Here is a 12398-nt window from a genome sequence, read left to right as displayed (position 1 = left end):
AGTAGAAGATTGAAAGGAATGTGAGTCTTAGTCAGTGCATTTAGTCATTGCTTGCCTTTCTAAAGTCTACCAACATTGCCAGCTAAGAGAGTTAGACGAGCTAGCTACTCTAACGTGCTAGTCTGAAAAGCCTTTTGCCTATGGACATGACAGCGCTGGGTACAGTATACTTGTTGTGGATATTAAATGTAAAAAGTATTTATGCAAGCGGGACATAAAAGCCTCATTTAAACACCCATTCAACACAGGCTGCTGCATCTGGTGGTAGAACACAATGTAATGGTATAGAGAGCTCCCTCAGCCCCAGTGTGAGACTAGGAAATGAAGTGGATGGGCAGTGCTCCGAAACTCTGAGGGAACATTGTGAGTTGGCAAATAGCTTGTTTTTACTCCTCAGTAGAGACAGACATTAATGGCATTTGGGAAAAGTTGAATTGGACTATAAATCTCTGACGCACTTACTTGGTGGATTCCTGGTCATTTTGACACGACTAGGCACGTGTTGAGTATGAGAAGAGACAGCAGAATGTTACTGTGCACACGGTGCATCTGTTAAAACGGGCATGCACTTGTTGAGTGAGCGCGTGTTCCCAAAATGCATCCTTCTCATCGGTCGCAACCATCATAATTGGCAGGGCCTCATTGGATAATGGCCTGTGGTATATCCCTGCTACCCTTTGAGCGGGCCCAGATGGAGAGATCTATGGATGTGGTCACGTCGTCTCCTCTGTCAAGGGCTTAATACACTGCCAATTCGAGATGATCTCCTGTGCTCACTCTCGTGTTCCTTATTCAAGAGGAAAATAACCTTTTAACCAGGAATGTGTGCGCCTACGTTGTTCAGATATGCCTGTGGTGGTCACACCAAAGAAACGTCTGCTTGGCCACGGTGTCTAATGACTCAGTCCAATTTGGAACATATTGTTCAATATAAATGCCAATTAAAAGACATTATTCTCATCAGTCCCATCAGACCCTTTAACACCTTCCAAGGAGCTGCAGGTGACAGGTGGGCTTGAATTTTGTATAGTAGACGTGTTGTGGAAATGGCTTGTTTGAGACACCGACAGATGGTTCAGAAATAACTCCAGCTGTTTCATTACTTGAGTGGACTGCAATAGACCTTATTCACGTGGGACATTCCAACTGTAATTCGGTCATATATATATATATATTGGCTCGATCTCCATACACACCTCAATACATAGAGATGGATCTCGTATCCTTCCACTTAGACATTAGCTGGAAAGTAGAGATGGGACCTCCTTTGAATCTTTCCATAATTATTTGCAGTCTAGATTACATTATGCTACTCTTATGCTACTCATTATGCTACTCTTATGCTACTCATTATGCTACTCATTATGCTACTCATTATGCTACTCTTATACTACTCATTATGCTACTCATTATGCTACTCTTGTGCTCCTCATTATGCTACTCATTATGCTACTCTTATGCTACTCATTATGCTACTCTAAACAAAGGGATTGGTAACGGTACGGGTGTCTTTGCGCTGGAAAGGATCACTGTACGCCTTCAATCCCTGTTCTATTCAGAGATGACAAAGCATAACAAATGACTTTGCAGAGAGATTTTTGGTTTGTTTACGATATATGAACTGCTGGTGCGTGTGTGTTTGTGTTGAGCACTACTGTTCCTGATCCAACAATACGCCTAGCCAGACAATGTATTGAGTTCCACTGCAATTCATTCTGGGAGTTGATCTAGGAAAGCTGTGATGGGCACTCTGTGGGGTAAATTGTATGCCACTTAAATTCCCATCAACCCATCTGCTCTGTTTATTACCCCCTGTTGAAGTTTGGACATTGGATGTGACATTTCAACGCTGAAACACTCTGGAAAACCCATCTCTGTAGAGGCTACCTGTGAATATGACATGATGCGGGATCAAATGATGCAATGACAATATTCCCTGTGTTAATAGGTTGTTAATGGGCTATCAGCATGTCGCAGTATCACAGTCTTCTCTCATTACCTGCGTCCCAAATGGCACCATATTCCCTATTTAGTGCACTGATTCTGACCAGGGCCCATAGGGTAGTGCACAAAAGAAGTGCACTATGTAGGGAATAAGGTACCCATTGTGTCTCTGCAAAACATTGCCGTGGCATGACAGTGCATCTCCCCTGCTGGGACGAGCAAGGTCTAAAGTGGAAATGGGGAGCATTGTCACTCTGGTGAGTCGATTGCTTGTTCCTTTTCCCATAGTCACCAACAGAGGAACCATCTGTTTCATGGAATTAGATTGGTTACAACAATGGGACTCAATGGCAATTACTGACATAGACTGACTGACTGTGGGACTTTTATTAATGACATTCAGACACCAATGGGGACTTTCCTTTCATGACGTACAGTGTACACTACCAGTCAAAAGTTTGAGAACACCTACTCATTCAAGGGTTTTTCTTTATTTTTACTATTTTCTACATGGTAGAATAATAGTGAAGATATCAAAACTATGAAATAACACATATGCAATCATATAGTAACCAAAAAAGTCAAACAAATCAAAATATAATTTATATTTGAGATTCAAATTCAAATAGCCACCCTTTGCCTTGATGACAGCTTTGCACACTCTTGGCATTCTCTCCACCAGCTTCATGAGGAAGTCACCTGGAATGCATTTCAATTAACAGGTGTGCCTTATTAAATGTTAATTTGTGGAATTTCTTTCCTTCTTAATGCGTTTGAGCCAATCAGTTGTGTTGTGACAAGGTAGGGATGGTATGTATTTGGTAAAAGACCAAGTCCATATTATGGCAAGAACAGCTCAAATAAGAAAAGAGAAACGACAGTCCATCATTACTTTAAGACATGAAGGTCAGTCAATATGTAAAATTCCAAGAACTTTGAACGTTTCTTCAAGTGCAGTCGCAAAAACCATCCAGCGCTATGATGAAACTTGCTCTAATGAGGACTGCCACAGGAAGACCCAGAGTTACCTCTGCTGCAGAGGATAAGTTCATTAGAGTTACCAGCCTCAGAAATTGCAGCCCAAATAAATGCTTCAGAGTTCAAGTAACAGACACATCTCAACATCAACTGTTCAGAGGGAACTGTGTGAATCAGGCCTTCAAGGTCGTATTTGCTGCGAAGAAACCACTACTAAAGGACACCAAGAAGGAGAAGAGACTTGCTTGGGCCAAGAAACACGAGCAATGGACATTAGACTGGTGAAAATGTGTCCTTTGGTCTGGAGTCCAAATTGGAGATTATTGGTTCCAACCACTGTGTCTTTGTGAGACGAGGTGTGGGTGAACGGATGATCTCTGCATGTGTATTTTCCACTGTAAAACATGGAGGAATAGGTGTTATGGTGTGGGTGGGGGTGCTTTGCTGGTGACACTGTGATGTATTTAGAATTCAAGGCACAAATAACCACCATGGCTACCACAGCATTCTGCAGCGAGATGCCATCCCATCTGGTTTGGGCTTAGTGGGACTATCAGTTATTTTTCGACAGGACAATGACCCAACACACCTCCAGGCTGCGTAAGGGCTATTTTACCAAAAAGGAGTGTGAGCATCAGATGACCTGGCCTCCACAATCCCCCGATGGTTTGGGATGAATTGGACCCGGAGAGTAAAGGAAAAGCAGCCAACAAGTGCTCAGCATATGTGGGAACTTCTTAAAGGCTGTCATCAAGGGAAAGGGTGAATACTTTGAAGAATCTCAAATATAAAATATATTTGGATTTGTTTATCACTTTTTTGGCACCACATAATTCCATGTGTTCTTTCATAGTTTTGATGTTTGCACTATTATTCTACAATGTAGAAAAAAATAAAGAAAAACCCTTGAATGAGTAGGTGTTCTAAAACTTTTGACTGGTAGTGTATGTAAAACATTTTTTTATTAACCTCTCTAATGCGAGAAATGGTAACAGCGACCCTAAGGAATCAAGGGCATTAAAAAATCTCCATTGGCCGATGGTATTGTCAGCCACAAATGGTTTTTGGCTGACTGTAGCACCTGTGTGTCACAGATTGGCATTTATTGTCATGAATCTTGACTTGGAGGCAGTTCTGCAGATAAAGAACAAAAAGCTCATTTTTGTTTTCATCCATTTTTACGACATAGCCAATTTTGGTCATGCAGCTTGCCCATCTAGTGCAGGTCTACCTCCAGGAAAGATTCATGACAATAAACGTCAACCTGCCTGTGGGTCCGGCCCTTGAGGATTAGGAAACTGTCAGTGACAACTTGTAACTTTTTTTACTCTGGACAAGTTCCACACTTTATCACTACAAAGGTAAAGATTTTTGTTCGGTGAGTGTTGCAGGTAAGCCGACTGATTAATTGAATTCATGAGTGACTGAGAGATTGAGAAAACATCGCCCCTGGGCAAGCATAACAGTATGTTCCAGTCTGTCCCACCCCTGAGACAACATCAATATAATCAAGTTTCAATTATCTTTAAGATCTGTCCTACAGGGAAAAGAATACAAATCTAAATCTATTAAATCAAGTGAACATGAACTCGGTTGGAATGACATCAGTTCAACCAGGCTGGTATTCGTTTTTAATCCACAAAAAAAAGTGAAGCTTTTGTGAAAAGATAAGAATCACGGCAAATGACACCTAATCAATTGCATTCAATGTACAGAGCAATTGCGTCAACATCGATACGCGTTTGAAACGGATCAACAAGTTTCTGGTTTTAATGACACTGAATAGTTTTTTACACTGGTTGGGAGGAAATATTTCCCTTTCAGCCACAATTGGTATCTGTTTTCTAGCAGAGGAGAAAATTAAGTTTCATTCCAAAACGCTATATATCCATTTTCAGAAATGTTGGTAAATGAGCTTTTATTGTTTAATGAAATTCTGAAAGAAGTGCATTTTTTCACTATCTAATCATGACATGGGGATGTTCAATGGCAGACTTGATGGTTTCATTTCAGTCTGCTAGTTTTTACACAGTCAAAAGTAACAAATAAATACACGTTTTATATGCTGGGTTGATATCTATGGCCAGATCATACTGTTACGCGTGGAGAACCCGGTGAACCCAAGTGCAGACTCAGACGAGGAGACAGGGATAAGGTAACTAAGGTATTTATTGAAAATCAAGGGGAGATGGGGTGAAGGCCAGGGGAAGTTTGGGCAGGTAGCAGGAAACCAGAAACTGAGGCTGAGGCAAGGAAAATAAGGGCAGGGTAATCAGGTCCAGAGCCGAATCCAAGGAAGCAGTAGAGGGCAGGGAACCAGGACTGACAAGACGAGGGACCGGAGACAGGGACCTGAGTCAGAGTGGACGGAACTGTAGCTGAGTGAAAAACAGGCACAAAAGGATAACAAGCACCGTGTCGGCACAAACAGCTTGAACCACAGACTGACTGAGCAGAGGCTACGATCTGGCAGAGTGGAAGTGGCAGGGCTGAGTATTTGTAGAGGTCTTGATTATGGAACAGGTTGCAGCTGATGGGGATCTGCTCTGTCTCTAGCACACCTGTCTCCACTCACACAATCACATACACCCACACAGAGAGAGAGGGGGAGAGAGAGAGCACTGGGGGAGTGTCGGCAGGTTAGGGAGACACAGGATGAGAAGTAGAAGGCGTGGCAGGAGCAGATATAACACTTACAGTCAGTGCATTAATTTTACGATAGCTAGATGAGACAGAGAACATTTCATTCCAGCTCATTAAAAGATAGAGTTGAAGTCAGAAGTTAACATACACCTTAGCCAAATACATTTAAACTCAGTTTTTCACAATTGCTTACATTTAATCCTTGTACAAATTTCCTGTCTTAGGTCATTTAGGATCACCACTTTATTTTAAGAATGTGAAATGTCAGAATAATAACAGAGAGAATGATTTATTTCAGCTTTTATTTCAATCATTACATTCCCAGATGGTCAGAAGTTTACATACACCCAATTAGTATTTGGTAGCATTGCCTTTAAATTGTTTAACTTGGGTCAAACGTTTTGGGTAGCCTTCCACAAGCTTTCCACAATAAATTGGGTGAATTTTGGCCCATTTCTCCCGACAGAGCTGGTGTAACTGAGTCAGGTTTGTAGGCCTCCTTGCTCGCACACGCTTTTTCAGTTCTGCCCACAAATTGTCTATAGGATTGAGGTCAAGGCTTTTTGATGGTCACTCCAATACCTTGACTTTGTTGTCCTTAAGCCATTTTGCCGCAACTTTGGAAATATGCTTGGGGTCATTGTCCACTTGGAAGACCCATTTGCAACCAAGCTTTAACTTCCTGACTGATGGCTTGAGATGTTGCTTCAATATATCCACATAATTTTCCTGCCTCATGATGTCATCTATTTTGTGAAGTGCACCAGTCCCTCCTGCAGCAAAGCACCCCTACAACATGATGCTGCCACACCCATGCTTCAAGGTTGGGATGGTCTTCTTCGGCTTGCAAGCCTCCCCGTTTTTCCTCCAAACATAACGATGGTCATTATGGCCAAAAAGTTATATTTTTGTTTCATCAGACCAGAGGACATTTCTCCAAAAAGTATGACCTTTGTCCCCATGTGCAGTTGCAAACCGTAGTCTGGCTTTTTTATGGCTGTTTTCGAGCATTGGCTTCTTTCTTGCTTAGTGGCCTTTCAGGTTATGTCGATATAGGACTCGTTTTACTGTGGCTATAGATACTTTTGTACCCGTTTCCACCAGCATCTTCACAAGGTCCTTTGCTGTTGTTCTGGGATGAAGATGAACATGGTACAGATGAACATGGTACCTTCAGGCATTTGGAAATTGCTCCCAAGGATGAACCAGACTTCTGGAGGTCTACAATTTTTTTTCTGAGGTCTTGGCTAATTTCTTTTGATTTTCCCTTGATGTCAAGCAAAGAGGCAATGAGTTTGAAGGTAGGCCTTGAAATACCTCCACAGGTACACCTCCAATTGACTCAAATGATGTCAGTTAGCCTATCAGAAACTTCTAAAGCCATGACATCATTGTCTGGAATTTTCCAAGCTGTTTAAAGGCACAGTCAACTTAGTGTATGTAAACTTCTGACCCACTGGAATTGAGATACAGTGAATTATTAGTGAAATGATCTGCCTGTAAACAATTGTTGGAAAAATTACTTGTGTCATGCACAAAGTAGATGTCTTAACCAACTTGCCAGAACTATAGTTTGTTAACAAGAAATTTGTGGAGTGGTTGAAAAATGAGTTTTATTGACTACAACCATAAGTGTATGTAAGCGTCCGACTTTAACTGTACATAGCGTTTTACAAAAAAAATCTGAAATGTATGAATACGAAATCTGAGAAAAGTTATATTTTACAAACACTTGAAGGTACCTTCAAGTACCAGTCATTTCTGATAAAAAAAAAAAAACACAAATGTGAAAAATGTGTGGATATTGTGTTTAGCAAATAATAAACTATACTGTAAGTCCTACTGGTCCTGTGATAAATTGCCTGTATCATCTATCAGCCATGCAGATAGATCTCCAGTGATCTGTAGTGGCCTTGTAAAACAGGGCAGCAGATGCAGATGCAGGCCAGAGGACAGCGACAGCCCCAGGTATGTAAGCCACATGGACATGTAAATCCCAAATCCTCTAAATCCCTCTATAGGGAGTGACTTCCACAGCAGGGTGGGACTCAAGCATGATCTGTCTTATTCTGTTTCCAAGGATACTAAAAAAAGACTTAGCCTGGCCGAGGTACAAGGATAAGCGTGCTATAAACATACATAAGGCCGATCTGCAACAGATAAGACTACTACTGGGGTGAAAATGTTTTTTTCAGATTAAGCATTTTTTTTTATATGCTTAATCTGGGACTGGTAAACTCCTAACCAACATTGTTTTCCTGGTGTTTCTGGTACCATTTGAGCTGTTTTGAGATTGATGACAGCCCCTGACAGGAGAGCTACATTTATTAATACCATAAAATCGTGCATGTGGGTCAGGGTTGTCATCTGGGGACTAATGAAGTCTAATCATCAAGTTATCGCTACATTTACTGTAAAGCACTTTTTTTTTAATGGCCATAAACCTTTTGCTTAAAGGAGTCTTCATGGTTTCGTGGTCATTATGTTGGCATGGCCAGATGACTCTTGGCTTCTGGAAGAATCTACCTTTAACAACATTTTTGTAATGACCTTTTGACGACAGCTGCAGCAACACGGGTCATTGTTCTAGCTTTGGATCATTAAGATAATATCACTATCATGATGCCATTACAGGCATACACATCTACAGATCATTGACTTTTTGTTTTTTTTGTACAGGAGAGAGGACCTATATTCTACTTGTTCAACTCAAGATTGTATGTTATCCTTTAACAAATACCGATCTATCATCGGAGATCTTGAATTCGATGTGTGCGCTGGAAAGCTTCCGAAGTCTGTGTTTTCGCCCCCACAAACACTTGGCTTTAAAGTTCAAACTCTGTAGACACATAAACTATATGGCTTACATATCTGAGAGCACAGTTGTGCCCTTGGTATTCTAACATGAACTACGCAGACAAACTAGGTAGACGTCTTACCCGTACACAATGCAATCTGCTCAACATGTTCCTGTGAAGGTGCAGAGCTGGTGAGGTGGAATGTTGAGAGTTATGGGGATAGCTTGGCTTCTCTGTGACATTCGCTAATGTAACTGGCGTCCCCTGGGTTTTCACATCCAATCTGCAGGTACCAGCCTGAGGCAAATAAAGTCCATTTACTTGACTAAAAGTAGGCTAAAGTTATTTGGGACTGAAATGTCAAATTAATAAAACATTAATGACAGTATGATTTACCCAAGGTTGGGTGTTCAGACTTTAATCAGATAGCGGGTCTTACAAAGGGTCGTATTACGTATTATTAATAGATTGTCTATTGAATGGCATGTGTAATGATGATATCGGGGATATGACCTGTTATTATATGATATCCATACATGGAATCAGGCTATTTGACCTCTATTATAAAGGTTTCTCTATATTTAAAACGAATTGAACGCTTGGGCAGTGAATGTCTTTGCCACAACTCCATCAACAGGTTCCCTGCACATCTCCAGTATTTGGAGAAACTGTTAGAGGGCCTAGTTATTGGTTGCACAGTCTCATGTATAATCAACCCATTGGCACATCAAGTCTGGCTGTGTTTAAACGAAGGCAACCAAACTGATTGATCAACCGTCCAAATGGGATAATACTGTTTGCTGCTGCTGGGCAGGGTAGTAGGCAGCTGGGCACTGGAGCTGACTCATGTCCAGAGCAGATGATCACTCATGGCCAGCTCCAGATCATTTCCCCCCCCCTCGCCTCAACAGACAGATTTTTAGGAACCCAGCCATATTTCACATTACAGCAATGAAAGAGTGAAATAGAAATTATAATCTGACATAGACATGTAGACATGTACGGGAAGCACACAAACACACACCTAAAGCTAATACCCACACACACACACATTTGTTTGAGGACACACTCTTGGTGTCTCTGGAACGCTGTATCCTGCCCTCCCCTGGGCACCCCCGTCCATCATGCTCTCTCAGTCCTTGGATAAACAGACATCCCGCCAGGACCGCCTGAAATTGATGGTGCGTTTGCTGAGATTAAAGTGCTGCCTGGGAACAAGATGTGGGGGGGCTATTGAAAAATGGTAATGAAATTAAGTGAAGCATGAACATGCACTGTAACAGAACATTGTAGTTTAAGGTATTATCAACGGTAAAAAAAACTCTTAAATGTTTTACTATGGCATACTGCCAATTATGTTGCATTGTAGGGAAATTGCTGTTCTTCAAATGGTATTGTAATTCCACCCCACAGAATACAGTACGGTAGCTGTAGAGGGCCAAAAAACCTTTTGACCACTAGTGGGTGCATGGTATTGTTGTTTCTGTCTCATTAACATATTTTGAGGTGTGCCTTGTAAGAGGCTATATTTGTTGCACCCGTGAGTGAGAATGCTCTACCAATTTAACTCATGTGGTTATAGTGCCCCATCAATTTAAAATGTATAGTGGACAGATTGGAGTGGCAGCAAGTTATTGAGTCGGGAAGCAAGTACAGGGTGTGCAAATGTTATAATAAATAGAACATAGTACAAAATGAGAAACACGAAAAGGGTGCAGACACGAAAGAGAAACAGAGTTGATAACGCCTCAGGAAAGAACCAAAGGGAGTGACTGAGATAGTGGAGGTAATCAGGAAGGTGATGGAGTCCAGGTGAGTCTCATGAGGTACAGGTGAGCGTACTGATGGTGGTAGGTGTGCGTAATGATGGTGGTAGGTGTGCGTAATGATGAGACAACGGGCGACAACAAGTGCCGGAGAGGGGTAGCGGAAGGAAACGTGACAGTACCCCTTCTCTGACTCGCGGCTCCGGCCGCCGGACGACTACGACCAGAGGGACGGTCCCGAGGACCAGGAGCGGGCCAGTCGCTTCTGCTGAGGCACAGGAACCTGTAGAGCCGGCTGAGGCATGGGAGCCTGACGAGCCAGCCGAGGCATCCCCGGTTGCGTCGGCGGCGGCACTTGGACCCGACGTCACCAGTAAAAAAAGAAAAAAAAGAATCCCTTTTGCTTCCCCTTGGTGAGGCTTTATTCTCTAACGTGTACGTTGGGAGTCGGGAAGCAAGTACAGGGAGTGCAAATGTAATAATACATAGAACCTAGTACAAAACGAGAAACACAAAAAGGGTACAGACATGAAAGAGAAACAGTCAATAACACCTAGGGAAAGAACCAAGTGACAGATATGGGGGAGGTAATCAGGAAGGTGATGGAGTCCCGGTGTCATGAGGGGATATGGTGGCAGGTGTCGGGTAATGATGAGACAACTGGCGACGTTGAGCACCGGAGAAGGCTTCTAAACTGGCAGCGCCTACATGGCAAACAGATCAAAAGGACATGGCAAAATGCTTGTCACGTTTAGACAAGCATTTTGCCATGTCCTTTTTGGTCTGTTTTGCTCAGTGGCCACTGCCAGTTTGGAAGCCTTTTTTAAGGCCTCTAGAAGTGCAAGTGATATAAAACACCAAATATGCATTAAAATGCACTATACCTAGTAGCCATCCTGCTTGCACCAATCCCTTGAAATTACAGTAAAATACTGTGAAATATTACGGTAGCTTTTACTTTTTTTACGGTACAATAAAGTCAATTGTACAGTTATGCAGAGTGTGTACTCTGTACATAGTACTTTCTTTGGTACCGTATTTATATTACAGAAGATGTACTGTAATATGAAATACAGAATTTTACTTGCCACCAAGCTGCCTGTAAATGACATGTCAATCCCTTTACAGTGTGGGTTCAGCTTTTGTCACTAGAGAACATTAGAAATGAATGCTTTGGACTAAAGCAATTCTTAGTCTGAGAAACACATGCTGTGGCTCTACTGAGACTATGACGTCAAGCGTCAAATCTAATTCCCTCAGCAAAGTCATGTTATATCAGTAACCAAATAGACGAAGATGTGGAACTATGTGTTGATAAACTATTTCTGACAGACTCCCATTAAATACATTTTATGGACAGACAAATCAATTAGGCCAATAGTCAGTGGTTTCATGTATTGATATGTTGAAACATACATGGACCTCTATAGACGGTTATTGCTATAAGAATAACAAATGATTATTTTCGGGGTAGTCTTTCTTTAGTCACCTGTAATGTTGGACCTGGGCTTGCAGTAGGTTTGTTCTGCTCTCCTTGAGATCTGTGTAAGGAGAGAAGGAATGAGACGTAGCTGAAGGATTCATTTCTCCGATCATCACTTATACCGTATGAAGCGTGGGCAGGATCCAGGGCCCTGAAGGAAAGGGCAGAACACAGCTGACGTGAGGAAGAAGGTGAGGAACTCAAGCTGACATCAGAGGCCTTGGGAGAATGGAGGAGTGGAGGATGGGAGGCTCTCCTCTTGTTCAGCGGGCTGAGCCGATTTACTGAGTGACTACTGACTTCCACAGGGCCAATGATATTTTGAAATATAAAACAAAGTACTTTAAGCATTGGTTTTCATTTCAGTCTCCTCCATCTCCTCTAACCGAAGCTAATTGCATGTTTTTTTCTTCTTCTATTAATAATGTAAAATGAACAGCCATACAGACTAATTAGACTAATTACAGAGGAGGAACTTCTTGATACAGTTAAAGCCTTTAAGTTCGGGAAAACTCCAAGGCTGGATGGCATACCAGTTGAGGTGTATCAAACCTTTCTTGATATACTCAGAGGACCGTTATAAGCATGTTTTAACCACTCCTATGTAAATGGTAGGTCATCAGACACGCAGCAAGGTCGGATTCCATTATTACTGAAGCAGGATACAAGTGGTATATATAAAGATCCAGTCCATTTAAAAACAATTGGAGGCCCCTTACACTTCAGTGTTGTGATGCAACACTGATAGCAAAAATATATAGGGCATAGAATTAAAAAGGTGTTGTC

Source organism: Oncorhynchus clarkii, chromosome 7 (assembly GCF_045791955.1).
Source record: "Oncorhynchus clarkii lewisi isolate Uvic-CL-2024 chromosome 7, UVic_Ocla_1.0, whole genome shotgun sequence".
NCBI classification, from domain to species: Eukaryota; Metazoa; Chordata; class Actinopteri; order Salmoniformes; family Salmonidae; genus Oncorhynchus; species Oncorhynchus clarkii.
Note: the sequence above shows the minus strand (reverse complement) of the source record.